At 40.4% G+C, this 22017-nt stretch overlaps 44 non-coding genes across 44 annotated transcripts; all 44 read right to left on the bottom strand.

Annotated features, from left to right (window-relative positions):
* Positions 1 to 475: 475 nt before the first annotated feature.
* On the bottom strand, positions 476 to 547 carry trnah-gug (transfer RNA histidin (anticodon GUG)). Its single transcript has one exon. It is a non-coding gene; the product is annotated as a tRNA-His (tRNA).
* Positions 548 to 821: 274 nt separating this feature from the next.
* On the bottom strand, positions 822 to 895 carry trnat-agu (transfer RNA threonine (anticodon AGU)). Its single transcript has one exon. It is a non-coding gene; the product is annotated as a tRNA-Thr (tRNA).
* Positions 896 to 1405: 510 nt separating this feature from the next.
* On the bottom strand, positions 1406 to 1477 carry trnah-gug (transfer RNA histidin (anticodon GUG)). The gene has a single exon. It is a non-coding gene; the product is annotated as a tRNA-His (tRNA).
* Positions 1478 to 1751: 274 nt separating this feature from the next.
* Positions 1752 to 1825, bottom strand: trnat-agu (transfer RNA threonine (anticodon AGU)). The gene has a single exon. It is a non-coding gene; the product is annotated as a tRNA-Thr (tRNA).
* A 510-nt stretch (positions 1826 to 2335) lies between these two features.
* Positions 2336 to 2407, bottom strand: trnah-gug (transfer RNA histidin (anticodon GUG)). The gene has a single exon. It is a non-coding gene; the product is annotated as a tRNA-His (tRNA).
* A 274-nt stretch (positions 2408 to 2681) lies between these two features.
* On the bottom strand, positions 2682 to 2755 carry trnat-agu (transfer RNA threonine (anticodon AGU)). The gene has a single exon. It is a non-coding gene; the product is annotated as a tRNA-Thr (tRNA).
* A 510-nt stretch (positions 2756 to 3265) lies between these two features.
* trnah-gug (transfer RNA histidin (anticodon GUG)) lies at positions 3266 to 3337 on the bottom strand. Its single transcript has one exon. It is a non-coding gene; the product is annotated as a tRNA-His (tRNA).
* A 274-nt stretch (positions 3338 to 3611) lies between these two features.
* Positions 3612 to 3685, bottom strand: trnat-agu (transfer RNA threonine (anticodon AGU)). Its single transcript has one exon. It is a non-coding gene; the product is annotated as a tRNA-Thr (tRNA).
* A 510-nt stretch (positions 3686 to 4195) lies between these two features.
* On the bottom strand, positions 4196 to 4267 carry trnah-gug (transfer RNA histidin (anticodon GUG)). The gene has a single exon. It is a non-coding gene; the product is annotated as a tRNA-His (tRNA).
* A 274-nt stretch (positions 4268 to 4541) lies between these two features.
* On the bottom strand, positions 4542 to 4615 carry trnat-agu (transfer RNA threonine (anticodon AGU)). The gene has a single exon. It is a non-coding gene; the product is annotated as a tRNA-Thr (tRNA).
* A 510-nt stretch (positions 4616 to 5125) lies between these two features.
* On the bottom strand, positions 5126 to 5197 carry trnah-gug (transfer RNA histidin (anticodon GUG)). The gene has a single exon. It is a non-coding gene; the product is annotated as a tRNA-His (tRNA).
* Positions 5198 to 5471: 274 nt separating this feature from the next.
* Positions 5472 to 5545, bottom strand: trnat-agu (transfer RNA threonine (anticodon AGU)). Its single transcript has one exon. It is a non-coding gene; the product is annotated as a tRNA-Thr (tRNA).
* A 510-nt stretch (positions 5546 to 6055) lies between these two features.
* Positions 6056 to 6127, bottom strand: trnah-gug (transfer RNA histidin (anticodon GUG)). The gene has a single exon. It is a non-coding gene; the product is annotated as a tRNA-His (tRNA).
* A 274-nt stretch (positions 6128 to 6401) lies between these two features.
* trnat-agu (transfer RNA threonine (anticodon AGU)) lies at positions 6402 to 6475 on the bottom strand. Its single transcript has one exon. It is a non-coding gene; the product is annotated as a tRNA-Thr (tRNA).
* Positions 6476 to 6985: 510 nt separating this feature from the next.
* On the bottom strand, positions 6986 to 7057 carry trnah-gug (transfer RNA histidin (anticodon GUG)). The gene has a single exon. It is a non-coding gene; the product is annotated as a tRNA-His (tRNA).
* Positions 7058 to 7331: 274 nt separating this feature from the next.
* Positions 7332 to 7405, bottom strand: trnat-agu (transfer RNA threonine (anticodon AGU)). Its single transcript has one exon. It is a non-coding gene; the product is annotated as a tRNA-Thr (tRNA).
* A 510-nt stretch (positions 7406 to 7915) lies between these two features.
* On the bottom strand, positions 7916 to 7987 carry trnah-gug (transfer RNA histidin (anticodon GUG)). The gene has a single exon. It is a non-coding gene; the product is annotated as a tRNA-His (tRNA).
* Positions 7988 to 8261: 274 nt separating this feature from the next.
* On the bottom strand, positions 8262 to 8335 carry trnat-agu (transfer RNA threonine (anticodon AGU)). Its single transcript has one exon. It is a non-coding gene; the product is annotated as a tRNA-Thr (tRNA).
* Positions 8336 to 8845: 510 nt separating this feature from the next.
* On the bottom strand, positions 8846 to 8917 carry trnah-gug (transfer RNA histidin (anticodon GUG)). The gene has a single exon. It is a non-coding gene; the product is annotated as a tRNA-His (tRNA).
* Positions 8918 to 9191: 274 nt separating this feature from the next.
* Positions 9192 to 9265, bottom strand: trnat-agu (transfer RNA threonine (anticodon AGU)). The gene has a single exon. It is a non-coding gene; the product is annotated as a tRNA-Thr (tRNA).
* Positions 9266 to 9775: 510 nt separating this feature from the next.
* Positions 9776 to 9847, bottom strand: trnah-gug (transfer RNA histidin (anticodon GUG)). Its single transcript has one exon. It is a non-coding gene; the product is annotated as a tRNA-His (tRNA).
* A 274-nt stretch (positions 9848 to 10121) lies between these two features.
* Positions 10122 to 10195, bottom strand: trnat-agu (transfer RNA threonine (anticodon AGU)). The gene has a single exon. It is a non-coding gene; the product is annotated as a tRNA-Thr (tRNA).
* Positions 10196 to 10705: 510 nt separating this feature from the next.
* Positions 10706 to 10777, bottom strand: trnah-gug (transfer RNA histidin (anticodon GUG)). Its single transcript has one exon. It is a non-coding gene; the product is annotated as a tRNA-His (tRNA).
* Positions 10778 to 11051: 274 nt separating this feature from the next.
* On the bottom strand, positions 11052 to 11125 carry trnat-agu (transfer RNA threonine (anticodon AGU)). The gene has a single exon. It is a non-coding gene; the product is annotated as a tRNA-Thr (tRNA).
* A 510-nt stretch (positions 11126 to 11635) lies between these two features.
* Positions 11636 to 11707, bottom strand: trnah-gug (transfer RNA histidin (anticodon GUG)). Its single transcript has one exon. It is a non-coding gene; the product is annotated as a tRNA-His (tRNA).
* A 274-nt stretch (positions 11708 to 11981) lies between these two features.
* trnat-agu (transfer RNA threonine (anticodon AGU)) lies at positions 11982 to 12055 on the bottom strand. The gene has a single exon. It is a non-coding gene; the product is annotated as a tRNA-Thr (tRNA).
* A 510-nt stretch (positions 12056 to 12565) lies between these two features.
* On the bottom strand, positions 12566 to 12637 carry trnah-gug (transfer RNA histidin (anticodon GUG)). Its single transcript has one exon. It is a non-coding gene; the product is annotated as a tRNA-His (tRNA).
* Positions 12638 to 12911: 274 nt separating this feature from the next.
* trnat-agu (transfer RNA threonine (anticodon AGU)) lies at positions 12912 to 12985 on the bottom strand. The gene has a single exon. It is a non-coding gene; the product is annotated as a tRNA-Thr (tRNA).
* Positions 12986 to 13495: 510 nt separating this feature from the next.
* trnah-gug (transfer RNA histidin (anticodon GUG)) lies at positions 13496 to 13567 on the bottom strand. The gene has a single exon. It is a non-coding gene; the product is annotated as a tRNA-His (tRNA).
* Positions 13568 to 13841: 274 nt separating this feature from the next.
* Positions 13842 to 13915, bottom strand: trnat-agu (transfer RNA threonine (anticodon AGU)). The gene has a single exon. It is a non-coding gene; the product is annotated as a tRNA-Thr (tRNA).
* A 510-nt stretch (positions 13916 to 14425) lies between these two features.
* On the bottom strand, positions 14426 to 14497 carry trnah-gug (transfer RNA histidin (anticodon GUG)). Its single transcript has one exon. It is a non-coding gene; the product is annotated as a tRNA-His (tRNA).
* A 274-nt stretch (positions 14498 to 14771) lies between these two features.
* trnat-agu (transfer RNA threonine (anticodon AGU)) lies at positions 14772 to 14845 on the bottom strand. The gene has a single exon. It is a non-coding gene; the product is annotated as a tRNA-Thr (tRNA).
* Positions 14846 to 15355: 510 nt separating this feature from the next.
* trnah-gug (transfer RNA histidin (anticodon GUG)) lies at positions 15356 to 15427 on the bottom strand. The gene has a single exon. It is a non-coding gene; the product is annotated as a tRNA-His (tRNA).
* A 274-nt stretch (positions 15428 to 15701) lies between these two features.
* On the bottom strand, positions 15702 to 15775 carry trnat-agu (transfer RNA threonine (anticodon AGU)). The gene has a single exon. It is a non-coding gene; the product is annotated as a tRNA-Thr (tRNA).
* Positions 15776 to 16285: 510 nt separating this feature from the next.
* On the bottom strand, positions 16286 to 16357 carry trnah-gug (transfer RNA histidin (anticodon GUG)). Its single transcript has one exon. It is a non-coding gene; the product is annotated as a tRNA-His (tRNA).
* Positions 16358 to 16631: 274 nt separating this feature from the next.
* trnat-agu (transfer RNA threonine (anticodon AGU)) lies at positions 16632 to 16705 on the bottom strand. Its single transcript has one exon. It is a non-coding gene; the product is annotated as a tRNA-Thr (tRNA).
* Positions 16706 to 17215: 510 nt separating this feature from the next.
* trnah-gug (transfer RNA histidin (anticodon GUG)) lies at positions 17216 to 17287 on the bottom strand. Its single transcript has one exon. It is a non-coding gene; the product is annotated as a tRNA-His (tRNA).
* Positions 17288 to 17561: 274 nt separating this feature from the next.
* Positions 17562 to 17635, bottom strand: trnat-agu (transfer RNA threonine (anticodon AGU)). The gene has a single exon. It is a non-coding gene; the product is annotated as a tRNA-Thr (tRNA).
* Positions 17636 to 18145: 510 nt separating this feature from the next.
* trnah-gug (transfer RNA histidin (anticodon GUG)) lies at positions 18146 to 18217 on the bottom strand. The gene has a single exon. It is a non-coding gene; the product is annotated as a tRNA-His (tRNA).
* A 274-nt stretch (positions 18218 to 18491) lies between these two features.
* trnat-agu (transfer RNA threonine (anticodon AGU)) lies at positions 18492 to 18565 on the bottom strand. Its single transcript has one exon. It is a non-coding gene; the product is annotated as a tRNA-Thr (tRNA).
* An 857-nt stretch (positions 18566 to 19422) lies between these two features.
* trnat-agu (transfer RNA threonine (anticodon AGU)) lies at positions 19423 to 19496 on the bottom strand. Its single transcript has one exon. It is a non-coding gene; the product is annotated as a tRNA-Thr (tRNA).
* Positions 19497 to 20006: 510 nt separating this feature from the next.
* On the bottom strand, positions 20007 to 20078 carry trnah-gug (transfer RNA histidin (anticodon GUG)). Its single transcript has one exon. It is a non-coding gene; the product is annotated as a tRNA-His (tRNA).
* Positions 20079 to 20990: 912 nt separating this feature from the next.
* Positions 20991 to 21064, bottom strand: trnat-agu (transfer RNA threonine (anticodon AGU)). Its single transcript has one exon. It is a non-coding gene; the product is annotated as a tRNA-Thr (tRNA).
* A 510-nt stretch (positions 21065 to 21574) lies between these two features.
* On the bottom strand, positions 21575 to 21646 carry trnah-gug (transfer RNA histidin (anticodon GUG)). Its single transcript has one exon. It is a non-coding gene; the product is annotated as a tRNA-His (tRNA).
* Positions 21647 to 22017: the final 371 nt, after the last annotated feature.

Here is a 22017-nt window from a genome sequence, read left to right on the forward strand (position 1 = left end):
ACACCTATTTCAATCAAACCAGTCTCATTAATTTAACCCACATCTCTGTCTAGCAAAATCACATCACAAAAGAGATGTCTTTTACTAATATTGGTCAATCGAGGACAGTACATTTTTCATTTGGGTCTCGAGATGAATAAACTCAAGAACCTCTGACATGGATTCTTAAACTATGATTTGGGACCCAAAGCAGTTATTAACATGTCATAGATGGGTCGTGAGATATGAGTAAACATTCAGAATCATACACTATTTCTTCATAATGTTGGTCGTTCGAGGACACTGCATTTCTCATTTGGCCCTCGAGCTTAAAAATGGTAAAAACCTCTGAAACAGCAGATTAATCAGTTTGTGTAAGTAATTAACCTGCGATATGCTGGGGAACTTTGTCAAAAGGCAGAGTTGCTGAGTTTCTAAGCTTTCAGAGTAAATCTTAACCTGTTCAAAAAAGAACCCTTCTGAAATTTCATTGCATTGCCGTGACCCGGATTCGAACCGGGGTTGCTGCGGCCACAACGCAGAGTACTAACCACTATACGATCACGGCTGGCTACAAGAGGTGGATTTGTAAAGCCTACATAGGCTGGGAAAGTGATGTGCACAAGCTGGCTAAACACTTTTCATATTGTTCTCGATAATGAATAAAGTGAAGAAACAGTCGAGCTTTACACATTCAAAAAGTGACCTTTTTCCGTGACATTGGAATATCTCAATTGCATCCTCCTCACATCATCTCTAATTCTCTAAACCGATTGGTGAGAAAACCTGAGTGCCCTCCACTCTGACCTTCTCCTCCAATGTGTACACTAAAATGCTTGAAATGGTACTGCTGAGATTTGAACTCAGGATCTCCTGTTTACTAGACAGGCACTTTAACCAACTAAGCCACAGCACCCATTAGAGACATATATTTTGCAGATGTGAACACCCACACCTATTTCAATCAAACCAGTCTCATTAATTTAACCCACATCTCTGTCTAGCAAAATCACATCACAAAAGAGATGTCTTTTACTAATATTGGTCAATCGAGGACAGTACATTTTTCATTTGGGTCTCGAGATGAATAAACTCAAGAACCTCTGACATGGATTCTTAAACTATGATTTGGGACCCAAAGCAGTTATTAACATGTCATAGATGGGTCGTGAGATATGAGTAAACATTCAGAATCATACACTATTTCTTCATAATGTTGGTCGTTCGAGGACACTGCATTTCTCATTTGGCCCTCGAGCTTAAAAATGGTAAAAACCTCTGAAACAGCAGATGAATCAGTTTGTGTAAGTAATTAACCTGCGATATGCTGGGGAACTTTGTCAAAAGGCAGAGTTGCTGAGTTTCTAAGCTTTCAGAGTAAATCTTAACCTGTTCAAAAAAGAACCCTTCTGAAATTTCATTGCAGTGCCGTGACCCGGATTCGAACCAGGGTTGCTGCGGCCACAACGCAGAGTACTAACCACTATACGATCACGGCTGGCTACAAGAGGTGGATTTGTAAAGCCTACATAGGCTGGGAAAGTGATGTGCACAAGCTGGCTAAACACTTTTCATATTGTTCTCGATAATGAATAAAGTGAAGAAACAGTCGAGCTTTACACATTCAAAAAGTGCCCTTTTTCCGTGACATTGGAATATCTCAATTGCATCCTCCTCACATCATCTCTAATTCTCTAAACCGATTGGTGAGAAAACCTGAGTGCCCTCCACTCTGACCTTCTCCTCCAATGTGTACACTAAAATGCTTGAAATGGTACTGCTGAGATTTGAACTCAGGATCTCCTGTTTACTAGACAGGCACTTTAACCAACTAAGCCACAGCACCCATTAGAGACATATATTTTGCAGATGTGAACACCCACACCTATTTCAATCAAACCAGTCTCATTAATTTAACCCACATCTCTGTCTAGCAAAATCACATCACAAAAGAGATGTCTTTTACTAATATTGGTCAATCGAGGACAGTACATTTTTCATTTGGGTCTCGAGATGAATAAACTCAAGAACCTCTGACATGGATTCTTAAACTATGATTTGGGACCCAAAGCAGTTATTAACATGTCATAGATGGGTCGTGAGATATGAGTAAACATTCAGAATCATACACTATTTCTTCATAATGTTGGTCGTTCGAGGACACTGCATTTCTCATTTGGCCCTCGAGCTTAAAAATGGTAAAAACCTCTGAAACAGCAGATGAATCAGTTTGTGTAAGTAATTAACCTGCGATATGCTGGGGAACTTTGTCAAAAGGCAGAGTTGCTGAGTTTCTAAGCTTTCAGAGTAAATCTTAACCTGTTCAAAAAAGAACCCTTCTGAAATTTCATTGCATTGCCGTGACCCGGATTCGAACCGGGGTTGCTGCGGCCACAACGCAGAGTACTAACCACTATACGATCACGGCTGGCTACAAGAGGTGGATTTGTAAAGCCTACATAGGCTGGGAAAGTGATGTGCACAAGCTGGCTAAACACTTTTCATATTGTTCTCGATAATGAATAAAGTGAAGAAACAGTCGAGCTTTACACATTCAAAAAGTGACCTTTTTCCGTGACATTGGAATATCTCAATTGCATCCTCCTCACATCATCTCTAATTCTCTAAACCGATTGGTGAGAAAACCTGAGTGCCCTCCACTCTGACCTTCTCCTCCAATGTGTACACTAAAATGCTTGAAATGGTACTGCTGAGATTTGAACTCAGGATCTCCTGTTTACTAGACAGGCACTTTAACCAACTAAGCCACAGCACCCATGAGAGACATATATTTTGCAGATGTGAACACCCACACCTATTTCAATCAAACCAGTCTCATTAATTTAACCCACATCTCTGTCTAGCAAAATCACATCACAAAAGAGATGTCTTTTACTAATATTGGTCAATCGAGGACAGTACATTTTTCATTTGGGTCTCGAGATGAATAAACTCAAGAACCTCTGACATGGATTCTTAAACTATGATTTGGGACCCAAAGCAGTTATTAACATGTCATAGATGGGTCGTGAGATATGAGTAAACATTCAGAATCATACACTATTTCTTCATAATGTTGGTCGTTCGAGGACACTGCATTTCTCATTTGGCCCTCGAGCTTAAAAATGGTAAAAACCTCTGAAACAGCAGATGAATCAGTTCGTGTAAGTAATTAACCTGCGATATGCTGGGGAACTTTGTCAAAAGGCAGAGTTGCTGAGTTTCTAAGCTTTCAGAGTAAATCTTAACCTGTTCAAAAAAGAACCCTTCTGAAATTTCATTGCATTGCCGTGACCCGGATTCGAACCGGGGTTGCTGCGGCCACAACGCAGAGTACTAACCACTATACGATCACGGCTGGCTACAAGAGGTGGATTTGTAAAGCCTACATAGGCTGGGAAAGTGATGTGCACAAGCTGGCTAAACACTTTTCATATTGTTCTCGATAATGAATAAAGTGAAGAAACAGTCGAGCTTTACACATTCAAAAAGTGACCTTTTTCCGTGACATTGGAATATCTCAATTGCATCCTCCTCACATCATCTCTAATTCTCTAAACCGATTGGTGAGAAAACCTGAGTGCCCTCCACTCTGACCTTCTCCTCCAATGTGTACACTAAAATGCTTGAAATGGTACTGCTGAGATTTGAACTCAGGATCTCCTGTTTACTAGACAGGCACTTTAACCAACTAAGCCACAGCACCCATTAGAGACATATATTTTGCAGATGTGAACACCCACACCTATTTCAATCAAACCAGTCTCATTAATTTAACCCACATCTCTGTCTAGCAAAATCACATCACAAAAGAGATGTCTTTTACTAATATTGGTCAATCGAGGACAGTACATTTTTCATTTGGGTCTCGAGATGAATAAACTCAAGAACCTCTGACATGGATTCTTAAACTATGATTTGGGACCCAAAGCAGTTATTAACATGTCATAGATGGGTCGTGAGATATGAGTAAACATTCAGAATCATACACTATTTCTTCATAATGTTGGTCGTTCGAGGACACTGCATTTCTCATTTGGCCCTCGAGCTTAAAAATGGTAAAAACCTCTGAAACAGCAGATGAATCAGTTTGTGTAAGTAATTAACCTGCGATATGCTGGGGAACTTTGTCAAAAGGCAGAGTTGCTGAGTTTCTAAGCTTTCAGAGTAAATCTTAACCTGTTCAAAAAAGAACCCTTCTGAAATTTCATTGCATTGCCGTGACCCGGATTCGAACCGGGGTTGCTGCGGCCACAACGCAGAGTACTAACCACTATACGATCACGGCTGGCTACAAGAGGTGGATTTGTAAAGCCTACATAGGCTGGGAAAGTGATGTGCACAAGCTGGCTAAACACTTTTCATATTGTTCTCGATAATGAATAAAGTGAAGAAACAGTCGAGCTTTACACATTCAAAAAGTGACCTTTTTCCGTGACATTGGAATATCTCAATTGCATCCTCCTCACATCATCTCTAATTCTCTAAACCGATTGGTGAGAAAACCTGAGTGCCCTCCACTCTGACCTTCTCCTCCAATGTGTACACTAAAATGCTTGAAATGGTACTGCTGAGATTTGAACTCAGGATCTCCTGTTTACTAGACAGGCACTTTAACCAACTAAGCCACAGCACCCATTAGAGACATATATTTTGCAGATGTGAACACCCACACCTATTTCAATCAAACCAGTCTCATTAATTTAACCCACATCTCTGTCTAGCAAAATCACATCACAAAAGAGATGTCTTTTACTAATATTGGTCAATCGAGGACAGTACATTTTTCATTTGGGTCTCGAGATGAATAAACTCAAGAACCTCTGACATGGATTCTTAAACTATGATTTGGGACCCAAAGCAGTTATTAACATGTCATAGATGGGTCGTGAGATATGAGTAAACATTCAGAATCATACACTATTTCTTCATAATGTTGGTCGTTCGAGGACACTGCATTTCTCATTTGGCCCTCGAGCTTAAAAATGGTAAAAACCTCTGAAACAGCAGATGAATCAGTTCGTGTAAGTAATTAACCTGCGATATGCTGGGGAACTTTGTCAAAAGGCAGAGTTGCTGAGTTTCTAAGCTTTCAGAGTAAATCTTAACCTGTTCAAAAAAGAACCCTTCTGAAATTTCATTGCAGTGCCGTGACCCGGATTCGAACCGGGGTTGCTGCGGCCACAACGCAGAGTACTAACCACTATACGATCACGGCTGGCTACAAGAGGTGGATTTGTAAAGCCTACATAGGCTGGGAAAGTGATGTGCACAAGCTGGCTAAACACTTTTCATATTGTTCTCGATAATGAATAAAGTGAAGAAACAGTCGAGCTTTACACATTCAAAAAGTGACCTTTTTCCGTGACATTGGAATATCTCAATTGCATCCTCCTCACATCATCTCTAATTCTCTAAACCGATTGGTGAGAAAACCTGAGTGCCCTCCACTCTGACCTTCTCCTCCAATGTGTACACTAAAATGCTTGAAATGGTACTGCTGAGATTTGAACTCAGGATCTCCTGTTTACTAGACAGGCACTTTAACCAACTAAGCCACAGCACCCATGAGAGACATATATTTTGCAGATGTGAACACCCACACCTATTTCAATCAAACCAGTCTCATTAATTTAACCCACATCTCTGTCTAGCAAAATCACATCACAAAAGAGATGTCTTTTACTAATATTGGTCAATCGAGGACAGTACATTTTTCATTTGGGTCTCGAGATGAATAAACTCAAGAACCTCTGACATGGATTCTTAAACTATGATTTGGGACCCAAAGCAGTTATTAACATGTCATAGATGGGTCGTGAGATATGAGTAAACATTCAGAATCATACACTATTTCTTCATAATGTTGGTCGTTCGAGGACACTGCATTTCTCATTTGGCCCTCGAGCTTAAAAATGGTAAAAACCTCTGAAACAGCAGATGAATCAGTTCGTGTAAGTAATTAACCTGCGATATGCTGGGGAACTTTGTCAAAAGGCAGAGTTGCTGAGTTTCTAAGCTTTCAGAGTAAATCTTAACCTGTTCAAAAAAGAACCCTTCTGAAATTTCATTGCATTGCCGTGACCCGGATTCGAACCGGGGTTGCTGCGGCCACAACGCAGAGTACTAACCACTATACGATCACGGCTGGCTACAAGAGGTGGATTTGTAAAGCCTACATAGGCTGGGAAAGTGATGTGCACAAGCTGGCTAAACACTTTTCATATTGTTCTCGATAATGAATAAAGTGAAGAAACAGTCGAGCTTTACACATTCAAAAAGTGCCCTTTTTCCGTGACATTGGAATATCTCAATTGCATCCTCCTCACATCATCTCTAATTCTCTAAACCGATTGGTGAGAAAACCTGAGTGCCCTCCACTCTGACCTTCTCCTCCAATGTGTACACTAAAATGCTTGAAATGGTACTGCTGAGATTTGAACTCAGGATCTCCTGTTTACTAGACAGGCACTTTAACCAACTAAGCCACAGCACCCATGAGAGACATATATTTTGCAGATGTGAACACCCACACCTATTTCAATCAAACCAGTCTCATTAATTTAACCCACATCTCTGTCTAGCAAAATCACATCACAAAAGAGATGTCTTTTACTAATATTGGTCAATCGAGGACAGTACATTTTTCATTTGGGTCTCGAGATGAATAAACTCAAGAACCTCTGACATGGATTCTTAAACTATGATTTGGGACCCAAAGCAGTTATTAACATGTCATAGATGGGTCGTGAGATATGAGTAAACATTCAGAATCATACACTATTTCTTCATAATGTTGGTCGTTCGAGGACACTGCATTTCTCATTTGGCCCTCGAGCTTAAAAATGGTAAAAACCTCTGAAACAGCAGATGAATCAGTTCGTGTAAGTAATTAACCTGCGATATGCTGGGGAACTTTGTCAAAAGGCAGAGTTGCTGAGTTTCTAAGCTTTCAGAGTAAATCTTAACCTGTTCAAAAAAGAACCCTTCTGAAATTTCATTGCAGTGCCGTGACCCGGATTCGAACCGGGGTTGCTGCGGCCACAACGCAGAGTACTAACCACTATACGATCACGGCTGGCTACAAGAGGTGGATTTGTAAAGCCTACATAGGCTGGGAAAGTGATGTGCACAAGCTGGCTAAACACTTTTCATATTGTTCTCGATAATGAATAAAGTGAAGAAACAGTCGAGCTTTACACATTCAAAAAGTGACCTTTTTCCGTGACATTGGAATATCTCAATTGCATCCTCCTCACATCATCTCTAATTCTCTAAACCGATTGGTGAGAAAACCTGAGTGCCCTCCACTCTGACCTTCTCCTCCAATGTGTACACTAAAATGCTTGAAATGGTACTGCTGAGATTTGAACTCAGGATCTCCTGTTTACTAGACAGGCACTTTAACCAACTAAGCCACAGCACCCATGAGAGACATATATTTTGCAGATGTGAACACCCACACCTATTTCAATCAAACCAGTCTCATTAATTTAACCCACATCTCTGTCTAGCAAAATCACATCACAAAAGAGATGTCTTTTACTAATATTGGTCAATCGAGGACAGTACATTTTTCATTTGGGTCTCGAGATGAATAAACTCAAGAACCTCTGACATGGATTCTTAAACTATGATTTGGGACCCAAAGCAGTTATTAACATGTCATAGATGGGTCGTGAGATATGAGTAAACATTCAGAATCATACACTATTTCTTCATAATGTTGGTCGTTCGAGGACACTGCATTTCTCATTTGGCCCTCGAGCTTAAAAATGGTAAAAACCTCTGAAACAGCAGATGAATCAGTTCGTGTAAGTAATTAACCTGCGATATGCTGGGGAACTTTGTCAAAAGGCAGAGTTGCTGAGTTTCTAAGCTTTCAGAGTAAATCTTAACCTGTTCAAAAAAGAACCCTTCTGAAATTTCATTGCAGTGCCGTGACCCGGATTCGAACCGGGGTTGCTGCGGCCACAACGCAGAGTACTAACCACTATACGATCACGGCTGGCTACAAGAGGTGGATTTGTAAAGCCTACATAGGCTGGGAAAGTGATGTGCACAAGCTGGCTAAACACTTTTCATATTGTTCTCGATAATGAATAAAGTGAAGAAACAGTCGAGCTTTACACATTCAAAAAGTGACCTTTTTCCGTGACATTGGAATATCTCAATTGCATCCTCCTCACATCATCTCTAATTCTCTAAACCGATTGGTGAGAAAACCTGAGTGCCCTCCACTCTGACCTTCTCCTCCAATGTGTACACTAAAATGCTTGAAATGGTACTGCTGAGATTTGAACTCAGGATCTCCTGTTTACTAGACAGGCACTTTAACCAACTAAGCCACAGCACCCATGAGAGACATATATTTTGCAGATGTGAACACCCACACCTATTTCAATCAAACCAGTCTCATTAATTTAACCCACATCTCTGTCTAGCAAAATCACATCACAAAAGAGATGTCTTTTACTAATATTGGTCAATCGAGGACAGTACATTTTTCATTTGGGTCTCGAGATGAATAAACTCAAGAACCTCTGACATGGATTCTTAAACTATGATTTGGGACCCAAAGCAGTTATTAACATGTCATAGATGGGTCGTGAGATATGAGTAAACATTCAGAATCATACACTATTTCTTCATAATGTTGGTCGTTCGAGGACACTGCATTTCTCATTTGGCCCTCGAGCTTAAAAATGGTAAAAACCTCTGAAACAGCAGATGAATCAGTTTGTGTAAGTAATTAACCTGCGATATGCTGGGGAACTTTGTCAAAAGGCAGAGTTGCTGAGTTTCTAAGCTTTCAGAGTAAATCTTAACCTGTTCAAAAAAGAACCCTTCTGAAATTTCATTGCAGTGCCGTGACCCGGATTCGAACCGGGGTTGCTGCGGCCACAACGCAGAGTACTAACCACTATACGATCACGGCTGGCTACAAGAGGTGGATTTGTAAAGCCTACATAGGCTGGGAAAGTGATGTGCACAAGCTGGCTAAACACTTTTCATATTGTTCTCGATAATGAATAAAGTGAAGAAACAGTCGAGCTTTACACATTCAAAAAGTGACCTTTTTCCGTGACATTGGAATATCTCAATTGCATCCTCCTCACATCATCTCTAATTCTCTAAACCGATTGGTGAGAAAACCTGAGTGCCCTCCACTCTGACCTTCTCCTCCAATGTGTACACTAAAATGCTTGAAATGGTACTGCTGAGATTTGAACTCAGGATCTCCTGTTTACTAGACAGGCACTTTAACCAACTAAGCCACAGCACCCATTAGAGACATATATTTTGCAGATGTGAACACCCACACCTATTTCAATCAAACCAGTCTCATTAATTTAACCCACATCTCTGTCTAGCAAAATCACATCACAAAAGAGATGTCTTTTACTAATATTGGTCAATCGAGGACAGTACATTTTTCATTTGGGTCTCGAGATGAATAAACTCAAGAACCTCTGACATGGATTCTTAAACTATGATTTGGGACCCAAAGCAGTTATTAACATGTCATAGATGGGTCGTGAGATATGAGTAAACATTCAGAATCATACACTATTTCTTCATAATGTTGGTCGTTCGAGGACACTGCATTTCTCATTTGGCCCTCGAGCTTAAAAATGGTAAAAACCTCTGAAACAGCAGATGAATCAGTTCGTGTAAGTAATTAACCTGCGATATGCTGGGGAACTTTGTCAAAAGGCAGAGTTGCTGAGTTTCTAAGCTTTCAGAGTAAATCTTAACCTGTTCAAAAAAGAACCCTTCTGAAATTTCATTGCAGTGCCGTGACCCGGATTCGAACCGGGGTTGCTGCGGCCACAACGCAGAGTACTAACCACTATACGATCACGGCTGGCTACAAGAGGTGGATTTGTAAAGCCTACATAGGCTGGGAAAGTGATGTGCACAAGCTGGCTAAACACTTTTCATATTGTTCTCGATAATGAATAAAGTGAAGAAACAGTCGAGCTTTACACATTCAAAAAGTGCCCTTTTTCCGTGACATTGGAATATCTCAATTGCATCCTCCTCACATCATCTCTAATTCTCTAAACCGATTGGTGAGAAAACCTGAGTGCCCTCCACTCTGACCTTCTCCTCCAATGTGTACACTAAAATGCTTGAAATGGTACTGCTGAGATTTGAACTCAGGATCTCCTGTTTACTAGACAGGCACTTTAACCAACTAAGCCACAGCACCCATGAGAGACATATATTTTGCAGATGTGAACACCCACACCTATTTCAATCAAACCAGTCTCATTAATTTAACCCACATCTCTGTCTAGCAAAATCACATCACAAAAGAGATGTCTTTTACTAATATTGGTCAATCGAGGACAGTACATTTTTCATTTGGGTCTCGAGATGAATAAACTCAAGAACCTCTGACATGGATTCTTAAACTATGATTTGGGACCCAAAGCAGTTATTAACATGTCATAGATGGGTCGTGAGATATGAGTAAACATTCAGAATCATACACTATTTCTTCATAATGTTGGTCGTTCGAGGACACTGCATTTCTCATTTGGCCCTCGAGCTTAAAAATGGTAAAAACCTCTGAAACAGCAGATGAATCAGTTTGTGTAAGTAATTAACCTGCGATATGCTGGGGAACTTTGTCAAAAGGCAGAGTTGCTGAGTTTCTAAGCTTTCAGAGTAAATCTTAACCTGTTCAAAAAAGAACCCTTCTGAAATTTCATTGCAGTGCCGTGACCCGGATTCGAACCGGGGTTGCTGCGGCCACAACGCAGAGTACTAACCACTATACGATCACGGCTGGCTACAAGAGGTGGATTTGTAAAGCCTACATAGGCTGGGAAAGTGATGTGCACAAGCTGGCTAAACACTTTTCATATTGTTCTCGATAATGAATAAAGTGAAGAAACAGTCGAGCTTTACACATTCAAAAAGTGACCTTTTTCCGTGACATTGGAATATCTCAATTGCATCCTCCTCACATCATCTCTAATTCTCTAAACCGATTGGTGAGAAAACCTGAGTGCCCTCCACTCTGACCTTCTCCTCCAATGTGTACACTAAAATGCTTGAAATGGTACTGCTGAGATTTGAACTCAGGATCTCCTGTTTACTAGACAGGCACTTTAACCAACTAAGCCACAGCACCCATGAGAGACATATATTTTGCAGATGTGAACACCCACACCTATTTCAATCAAACCAGTCTCATTAATTTAACCCACATCTCTGTCTAGCAAAATCACATCACAAAAGAGATGTCTTTTACTAATATTGGTCAATCGAGGACAGTACATTTTTCATTTGGGTCTCGAGATGAATAAACTCAAGAACCTCTGACATGGATTCTTAAACTATGATTTGGGACCCAAAGCAGTTATTAACATGTCATAGATGGGTCGTGAGATATGAGTAAACATTCAGAATCATACACTATTTCTTCATAATGTTGGTCGTTCGAGGACACTGCATTTCTCATTTGGCCCTCGAGCTTAAAAATGGTAAAAACCTCTGAAACAGCAGATGAATCAGTTCGTGTAAGTAATTAACCTGCGATATGCTGGGGAACTTTGTCAAAAGGCAGAGTTGCTGAGTTTCTAAGCTTTCAGAGTAAATCTTAACCTGTTCAAAAAAGAACCCTTCTGAAATTTCATTGCAGTGCCGTGACCCGGATTCGAACCGGGGTTGCTGCGGCCACAACGCAGAGTACTAACCACTATACGATCACGGCTGGCTACAAGAGGTGGATTTGTAAAGCCTACATAGGCTGGGAAAGTGATGTGCACAAGCTGGCTAAACACTTTTCATATTGTTCTCGATAATGAATAAAGTGAAGAAACAGTCGAGCTTTACACATTCAAAAAGTGCCCTTTTTCCGTGACATTGGAATATCTCAATTGCATCCTCCTCACATCATCTCTAATTCTCTAAACCGATTGGTGAGAAAACCTGAGTGCCCTCCACTCTGACCTTCTCCTCCAATGTGTACACTAAAATGCTTGAAATGGTACTGCTGAGATTTGAACTCAGGATCTCCTGTTTACTAGACAGGCACTTTAACCAACTAAGCCACAGCACCCATGAGAGACATATATTTTGCAGATGTGAACACCCACACCTATTTCAATCAAACCAGTCTCATTAATTTAACCCACATCTCTGTCTAGCAAAATCACATCACAAAAGAGATGTCTTTTACTAATATTGGTCAATCGAGGACAGTACATTTTTCATTTGGGTCTCGAGATGAATAAACTCAAGAACCTCTGACATGGATTCTTAAACTATGATTTGGGACCCAAAGCAGTTATTAACATGTCATAGATGGGTCGTGAGATATGAGTAAACATTCAGAATCATACACTATTTCTTCATAATGTTGGTCGTTCGAGGACACTGCATTTCTCATTTGGCCCTCGAGCTTAAAAATGGTAAAAACCTCTGAAACAGCAGATGAATCAGTTCGTGTAAGTAATTAACCTGCGATATGCTGGGGAACTTTGTCAAAAGGCAGAGTTGCTGAGTTTCTAAGCTTTCAGAGTAAATCTTAACCTGTTCAAAAAAGAACCCTTCTGAAATTTCATTGCAGTGCCGTGACCCGGATTCGAACCGGGGTTGCTGCGGCCACAACGCAGAGTACTAACCACTATACGATCACGGCTGGCTACAAGAGGTGGATTTGTAAAGCCTACATAGGCTGGGAAAGTGATGTGCACAAGCTGGCTAAACACTTTTCATATTGTTCTCGATAATGAATAAAGTGAAGAAACAGTCGAGCTTTACACATTCAAAAAGTGCCCTTTTTCCGTGACATTGGAATATCTCAATTGCATCCTCCTCACATCATCTCTAATTCTCTAAACCGATTGGTGAGAAAACCTGAGTGCCCTCCACTCTGACCTTCTCCTCCAATGTGTACACTAAAATGCTTGAAATGGTACTGCTGAGATTTGAACTCAGGATCTCCTGTTTACTAGACAGGCACTTTAACCAACTAAGCCACAGCACCCATGAGAGACATATATTTTGCAGATGTGAACACCCACACCTATTTCAATCAAACCAGTCTCATTAATTTAACCCACATCTCTGTCTAGCAAAATCACATCACAAAAGAGATGTCTTTTACTAATATTGGTCAATCGAGGACAGTACATTTTTCATTTGGGTCTCGAGATGAATAAACTCAAGAACCTCTGACATGGATTCTTAAACTATGATTTGGGACCCAAAGCAGTTATTAACATGTCATAGATGGGTCGTGAGATATGAGTAAACATTCAGAATCATACACTATTTCTTCATAATGTTGGTCGTTCGAGGACACTGCATTTCTCATTTGGCCCTCGAGCTTAAAAATGGTAAAAACCTCTGAAACAGCAGATGAATCAGTTCGTGTAAGTAATTAACCTGCGATATGCTGGGGAACTTTGTCAAAAGGCAGAGTTGCTGAGTTTCTAAGCTTTCAGAGTAAATCTTAACCTGTTCAAAAAAGAACCCTTCTGAAATTTCATTGCAGTGCCGTGACCCGGATTCGAACCGGGGTTGCTGCGGCCACAACGCAGAGTACTAACCACTATACGATCACGGCTGGCTACAAGAGGTGGATTTGTAAAGCCTACATAGGCTGGGAAAGTGATGTGCACAAGCTGGCTAAACACTTTTCATATTGTTCTCGATAATGAATAAAGTGAAGAAACAGTCGAGCTTTACACATTCAAAAAGTGACCTTTTTCCGTGACATTGGAATATCTCAATTGCATCCTCCTCACATCATCTCTAATTCTCTAAACCGATTGGTGAGAAAACCTGAGTGCCCTCCACTCTGACCTTCTCCTCCAATGTGTACACTAAAATGCTTGAAATGGTACTGCTGAGATTTGAACTCAGGATCTCCTGTTTACTAGACAGGCACTTTAACCAACTAAGCCACAGCACCCATGAGAGACATATATTTTGCAGATGTGAACACCCACACCTATTTCAATCAAACCAGTCTCATTAATTTAACCCACATCTCTGTCTAGCAAAATCACATCACAAAAGAGATGTCTTTTACTAATATTGGTCAATCGAGGACAGTACATTTTTCATTTGGGTCTCGAGATGAATAAACTCAAGAACCTCTGACATGGATTCTTAAACTATGATTTGGGACCCAAAGCAGTTATTAACATGTCATAGATGGGTCGTGAGATATGAGTAAACATTCAGAATCATACACTATTTCTTCATAATGTTGGTCGTTCGAGGACACTGCATTTCTCATTTGGCTCTCGAGCTTAAAAATGGTAAAAACCTCTGAAACAGCAGATGAATCAGTTCGTGTAAGTAATTAACCTGCGATATGCTGGGGAACTTTGTCAAAAGGCAGAGTTGCTGAGTTTCTAAGCTTTCAGAGTAAATCTTAACCTGTTCAAAAAAGAACCCTTCTGAAATTTCATTGCAGTGCCGTGACCCGGATTCGAACCGGGGTTGCTGCGGCCACAACGCAGAGTACTAACCACTATACGATCACGGCTGGCTACAAGAGGTGGATTTGTAAAGCCTACATAGGCTGGGAAAGTGATGTGCACAAGCTGGCTAAACACTTTTCATATTGTTCTCGATAATGAATAAAGTGAAGAAACAGTCGAGCTTTACACATTCAAAAAGTGCCCTTTTTCCGTGACATTGGAATATCTCAATTGCATCCTCCTCACATCATCTCTAATTCTCTAAACCGATTGGTGAGAAAACCTGAGTGCCCTCCACTCTGACCTTCTCCTCCAATGTGTACACTAAAATGCTTGAAATGGTACTGCTGAGATTTGAACTCAGGATCTCCTGTTTACTAGACAGGCACTTTAACCAACTAAGCCACAGCACCCATGAGAGACATATATTTTGCAGATGTGAACACCCACACCTATTTCAATCAAACCAGTCTCATTAATTTAACCCACATCTCTGTCTAGCAAAATCACATCACAAAAGAGATGTCTTTTACTAATATTGGTCAATCGAGGACAGTACATTTTTCATTTGGGTCTCGAGATGAATAAACTCAAGAACCTCTGACATGGATTCTTAAACTATGATTTGGGACCCAAAGCAGTTATTAACATGTCATAGATGGGTCGTGAGATATGAGTAAACATTCAGAATCATACACTATTTCTTCATAATGTTGGTCGTTCGAGGACACTGCATTTCTCATTTGGCTCTCGAGCTTAAAAATGGTAAAAACCTCTGAAACAGCAGATGAATCAGTTCGTGTAAGTAATTAACCTGCGATATGCTGGGGAACTTTGTCAAAAGGCAGAGTTGCTGAGTTTCTAAGCTTTCAGAGTAAATCTTAACCTGTTCAAAAAAGAACCCTTCTGAAATTTCATTGCAGTGCCGTGACCCGGATTCGAACCGGGGTTGCTGCAGCCACAACGCAGAGTACTAACCACTATACGATCACGGCTGGCTACAAGAGGTGGATTTGTAAAGCCTACATAGGCTGGGAAAGTGATGTGCACAAGCTGGCTAAACACTTTTCATATTGTTCTCGATAATGAATAAAGTGAAGAAACAGTCGAGCTTTACACATTCAAAAAGTGACCTTTTTCCGTGACATTGGAATATCTCAATTGCATCCTCCTCACATCATCTCTAATTCTCTAAACCGATTGGTGAGAAAACCTGAGTGCCCTCCACTCTGACCTTCTCCTCCAATGTGTACACTAAAATGCTTGAAATGGTACTGCTGAGATTTGAACTCAGGATCTCCTGTTTACTAGACAGGCACTTTAACCAACTAAGCCACAGCACCCATGAGAGACATATATTTTGCAGATGTGAACACCCACACCTATTTCAATCAAACCAGTCTCATTAATTTAACCCACATCTCTGTCTAGCAAAATCACATCACAAAAGAGATGTCTTTTACTAATATTGGTCAATCGAGGACAGTACATTTTTCATTTGGGTCTCGAGATGAATAAACTCAAGAACCTCTGACATGGATTCTTAAACTATGATTTGGGACCCAAAGCAGTTATTAACATGTCATAGATGGGTCGTGAGATATGAGTAAACATTCAGAATCATACACTATTTCTTCATAATGTTGGTCGTTCGAGGACACTGCATTTCTCATTTGGCTCTCGAGCTTAAAAATGGTAAAAACCTCTGAAACAGCAGATGAATCAGTTCGTGTAAGTAATTAACCTGCGATATGCTGGGGAACTTTGTCAAAAGGCAGAGTTGCTGAGTTTCTAAGCTTTCAGAGTAAATCTTAACCTGTTCAAAAAAGAACCCTTCTGAAATTTCATTGCAGTGCCGTGACCCGGATTCGAACCGGGGTTGCTGCGGCCACAACGCAGAGTACTAACCACTATACGATCACGGCTGGCTACAAGAGGTGGATTTGTAAAGCCTACATAGGCTGGGAAAGTGATGTGCACAAGCTGGCTAAACACTTTTCATATTGTTCTCGATAATGAATAAAGTGAAGAAACAGTCGAGCTTTACACATTCAAAAAGTGACCTTTTTCCGTGACATTGGAATATCTCAATTGCATCCTCCTCACATCATCTCTAATTCTCTAAACCGATTGGTGAGAAAACCTGAGTGCCCTCCACTCTGACCTTCTCCTCCAATGTGTACACTAAAATGCTTGAAATGGTACTGCTGAGATTTGAACTCAGGATCTCCTGTTTACTAGACAGGCACTTTAACCAACTAAGCCACAGCACCCATTAGAGACATATATTTTGCAGATGTGAACACCCACACCTATTTCAATCAAACCAGTCTCATTAATTTAACCCACATCTCTGTCTAGCAAAATCACATCACAAAAGAGATGTCTTTTACTAATATTGGTCAATCGAGGACAGTACATTTTTCATTTGGGTCTCGAGATGAATAAACTCAAGAACCTCTGACATGGATTCTTAAACTATGATTTGGGACCCAAAGCAGTTATTAACATGTCATAGATGGGTCGTGAGATATGAGTAAACATTCAGAATCATACACTATTTCTTCATAATGTTGGTCGTTCGAGGACACTGCATTTCTCATTTGGCTCTCGAGCTTAAAAATGGTAAAAACCTCTGAAACAGCAGATGAATCAGTTCGTGTAAGTAATTAACCTGCGATATGCTGGGGAACTTTGTCAAAAGGCAGAGTTGCTGAGTTTCTAAGCTTTCAGAGTAAATCTTAACCTGTTCAAAAAAGAACCCTTCTGAAATTTCATTGCAGTGCCGTGACCCGGATTCGAACCGGGGTTGCTGCAGCCACAACGCAGAGTACTAACCACTATACGATCACGGCTGGCTACAAGAGGTGGATTTGTAAAGCCTACATAGGCTGGGAAAGTGATGTGCACAAGCTGGCTAAACACTTTTCATATTGTTCTCGATAATGAATAAAGTGAAGAAACAGTCGAGCTTTACACATTCAAAAAGTGCCCTTTTTCCGTGACATTGGAATATCTCAATTGCATCCTCCTCACATCATCTCTAATTCTCTAAACCGATTGGTGAGAAAACCTGAGTGCCCTCCACTCTGACCTTCTCCTCCAATGTGTACACTAAAATGCTTGAAATGGTACTGCTGAGATTTGAACTCAGGATCTCCTGTTTACTAGACAGGCACTTTAACCAACTAAGCCACAGCACCCATTAGAGACATATATTTTGCAGATGTGAACACCCACACCTATTTCAATCAAACCAGTCTCATTAATTTAACCCACATCTCTGTCTAGCAAAATCACATCACAAAAGAGATGTCTTTTACTAATATTGGTCAATCGAGGACAGTACATTTTTCATTTGGGTCTCGAGATGAATAAACTCAAGAACCTCTGACATGGATTCTTAAACTATGATTTGGGACCCAAAGCAGTTATTAACATGTCATAGATGGGTCGTGAGATATGAGTAAACATTCAGAATCATACACTATTTCTTCATAATGTTGGTCGTTCGAGGACACTGCATTTCTCATTTGGCTCTCGAGCTTAAAAATGGTAAAAACCTCTGAAACAGCAGATGAATCAGTTCGTGTAAGTAATTAACCTGCGATATGCTGGGGAACTTTGTCAAAAGGCAGAGTTGCTGAGTTTCTAAGCTTTCAGAGTAAATCTTAACCTGTTCAAAAAAGAACCCTTCTGAAATTTCATTGCAGTGCCGTGACCCGGATTCGAACCGGGGTTGCTGCGGCCACAACGCAGAGTACTAACCACTATACGATCACGGCTGGCTACAAGAGGTGGATTTGTAAAGCCTACATAGGCTGGGAAAGTGATGTGCACAAGCTGGCTAAACACTTTTCATATTGTTCTCGATAATGAATAAAGTGAAGAAACAGTCGAGCTTTACACATTCAAAAAGTGCCCTTTTTCCGTGACATTGGAATATCTCAATTGCATCCTCCTCACATCATCTCTAATTCTCTAAACCGATTGGTGAGAAAACCTGAGTGCCCTCCACTCTGACCTTCTCCTCCAATGTGTACAATAAAATGCTTGAAATGGTACTGCTGAGATTTGAACTCAGGATCTCCTGTTTACTAGACAGGCACTTTAACCAACTAAGCCACAGCACCCATGAGAGACATATATTTTGCAGATGTGAACACCCACACCTATTTCAATCAAACCAGTCTCATTAATTTAACCCACATCTCTGTCTAGCAAAATCACATCACAAAAGAGATGTCTTTTACTAATATTGGTCAATCGAGGACAGTACATTTTTCATTTGGGTCTCGAGATGAATAAACTCAAGAACCTCTGACATGGATTCTTAAACTATGATTTGGGACCCAAAGCAGTTATTAACATGTCATAGATGGGTCGTGAGATATGAGTAAACATTCAGAATCATACACTATTTCTTCATAATGTTGGTCGTTCGAGGACACTGCATTTCTCATTTGGCTCTCGAGCTTAAAAATGGTAAAAACCTCTGAAACAGCAGATGAATCAGTTCGTGTAAGTAATTAACCTGCGATATGCTGGGGAACTTTGTCAAAAGGCAGAGTTGCTGAGTTTCTAAGCTTTCAGAGTAAGTCTTAACCTGTTGAAAAAAGAACCCTTCTGAAATTTCATTGCAATGCCATCACCCGGATTCGAAACCGGGGTTGCTGCAGCACAAACGCAGAGTACTAACCACTATACGATCACGGCTGGCTACAAGAGGTGGATTTGTAAAGCCTACATAGGCTGGGAAAGTGATGTGCACAAGCTGGCTAAACACTGTTCATATTGTTCTCGATAATGAATAAAGTGAAGAAACAGTCGAGCTTTACACATTCAAAAAGTGACCTTTTTCCGTGACATTGGAATATCTCAATTGCATCCTCCTCACATCATCTCTAATTCTCTAAACCGATTGGTGAGAAAACCTGAGTGCCCTCCACTCTGACCTTCTCCTCCAATGTGTACAATAAAATGCTTGAAATGGTACTGCTGAGATTTGAACTCAGGATCTCCTGTTTACTAGACAGGCACTTTAACCAACTAAGCCACAGCACCCATGAGAGACATATATTTTGCAGATGTGAACACCCACACCTATTTCAATCAAACCAGTCTCATTACTTTAACCCACATCTCTGTCTAGCAAAATCACATCACAAAAGAGATGTCTTTTACTAATATTGGTCAATCGAGGACAGTACATTTTTCATTTGGGTCTCGAGATGAATAAACTCAAGAACCTCTGACATGGATTCTTAAACTATGATTTGTGACCCAAAGCAGTTATTAACATGTCATAGATGGGTCGTGAGATATGAGTAAACATTCAGAATCATACACTATTTCTTCATAATGTTGGTCGTTCGAGGACACTGCATTTCTCATTTGGCCCTCAAGCTTAAAAATGGTAAAAACCTCTGAAACAGGAGATTAATCAGTTTGTGTAAGTAATTAACCTGCGATATGCTGGGGAACTTTGTCAAAAGGCAGAGTTGCTGAGTTTCTAAGCTTTCAGAGTAAATCTTAACCTGTTCAAAAAAGAACCCATCTGAAATTTCATTGCAATGCCGTGACCCGGATTCGAACCGGGGTTGCTGCGGCCACAACGCAGAGTACTAACCACTATACGATCACGGCTGGCTACAAGAGGTGGATTTGTAAAGCCTACATAGGCTGGGAAAGTGATGTGCACCCATTAGAGACATATATTTTGCAGATGTGAACACCCACACCTATTTCAATCAAACCAGTCTCATTAATTTAACCCACATCTCTGTCTAGCAAAATCACATCACAAAAGAGATGTCTTTTACTAATATTGGTCAATCGAGGACAGTACATTTTTCATTTGGGTCTCGAGATGAATAAACTCAAGAACCTCTGACATGGATTCTTAAACTATGATTTGGGACCCAAAGCAGTTATTAACATGTCATAGATGGGTCGTGAGATATGAGTAAACATTCAGAATCATACACTATTTCTTCATAATGTTGGTCGTTCGAGGACACTGCATTTCTCATTTGGCTCTCGAGCTTAAAAATGGTAAAAACCTCTGAAACAGCAGATGAATCAGTTCGTGTAAGTAATTAACCTGCGATATGCTGGGGAACTTTGTCAAAAGGCAGAGTTGCTGAGTTTCTAAGCTTTCAGAGTAAATCTTAACCTGTTCAAAAAAGAACACTTCTGAAATTTCATTGCAGTGCCGTAACCAGGATTCGAACCGGGGTTGCTGCAGCCACAACGCAGAGTACTAACCACTCTACGATCACAGCTGGCTACAAGAGGTGGATTTGTAAAGCCTACATAGGCTGGGAAAGTGATGTGCACAAGCTGGCTAAACACTTTTCATATTGTTCTCGATAATGAATAAAGTGAAGAAACAGTCGAGCTTTACACATTCAAAAAGTGCCCTTTTTCCGTGACATTGGAATATCTCAATTGCATCCTCCTCACATCATCTCTAATTCTCTAAACCGATTGGTGAGAAAACCTGAGTGCCCTCCACTCTGACCTTCTCCTCCAATGTGTACAATAAAATGCTTGAAAAGGTACTGCTGAGATTTGAACTCAGGATCTCCTGTTTACTAGACAGGCACTTTAACCAACTAAGCCACAGCACCCATTAGAGACATATATTTTGCAGATGTGAACACCCACACCTATTTCAATCAAACCAGTCTCATTAATTTAACCCACATCTCTGTCTAGCAAAATCACATCACAAAAGAGATGTCTTTTACTAATATTGGTCAATCGAGGACAGTACATTTTTCATTTGGGTCTCGAGATGAATAAACTCAAGAACCTCTGACATGGATTCTTAAACTATGATTTGGGACCCAAAGCAGTTATTAACATGTCATAGATGGGTCGTGAGATATGAGTAAACATTCAGAATCATACACTATTTCTTCATAATGTTGGTCGTTCGAGGACACTGCATTTCTCATTTGGCCCTCAAGCTTAAAAATGGTAAAAACCTCTGAAACAGGAGATTAATCAGTTTGTGTAAGTAATTAACCTGCGATATGCTGGGGAACTTTGTCAAAAGGCAGAGTTGCTGAGTTTCTAAGCTTTCAGAGTAAATCTTAACCTGTTCAAAAAAGAACCCATCTGAAATTTCATTGCAATGCCGTGACCCGGATTCGAACCGGGGTTGCTGCGGCCACAACGCAGAGTACTAACCACTATACGATCACGGCTGGCTACAAGAGGTGGATTTGTAAAGCCTACATAGGCTGGGAAAGTGATGTGCACCCATTAGAGACATATATTTTGCAGATGTGAACACCCACACCTATTTCAATCAAACCAGTCTCATTAATTTAACCCACATCTCTGTCTAGCAAAATCACATCACAAAAGAGATGTCTTTTACTAATATTGGTCAATCGAGGACAGTACATTTTTCATTTGGGTCTCGAGATGAATAAACTCAAGAACCTCTGACATGGATTCTTAAACTATGATTTGGGACCCAAAGCAGTTATTAACATGTCATAGATGGGTCGTGAGATATGAGTAAACATTCAGAATCATACACTATTTCTTCATAATGTTGGTCGTTCGAGGA

The sequence above is a fragment of the Oncorhynchus kisutch genome, unplaced genomic scaffold, assembly GCF_002021735.2.
Source record: "Oncorhynchus kisutch isolate 150728-3 unplaced genomic scaffold, Okis_V2 scaffold1100, whole genome shotgun sequence".
Classification (NCBI taxonomy): domain Eukaryota; kingdom Metazoa; phylum Chordata; class Actinopteri; order Salmoniformes; family Salmonidae; genus Oncorhynchus; species Oncorhynchus kisutch.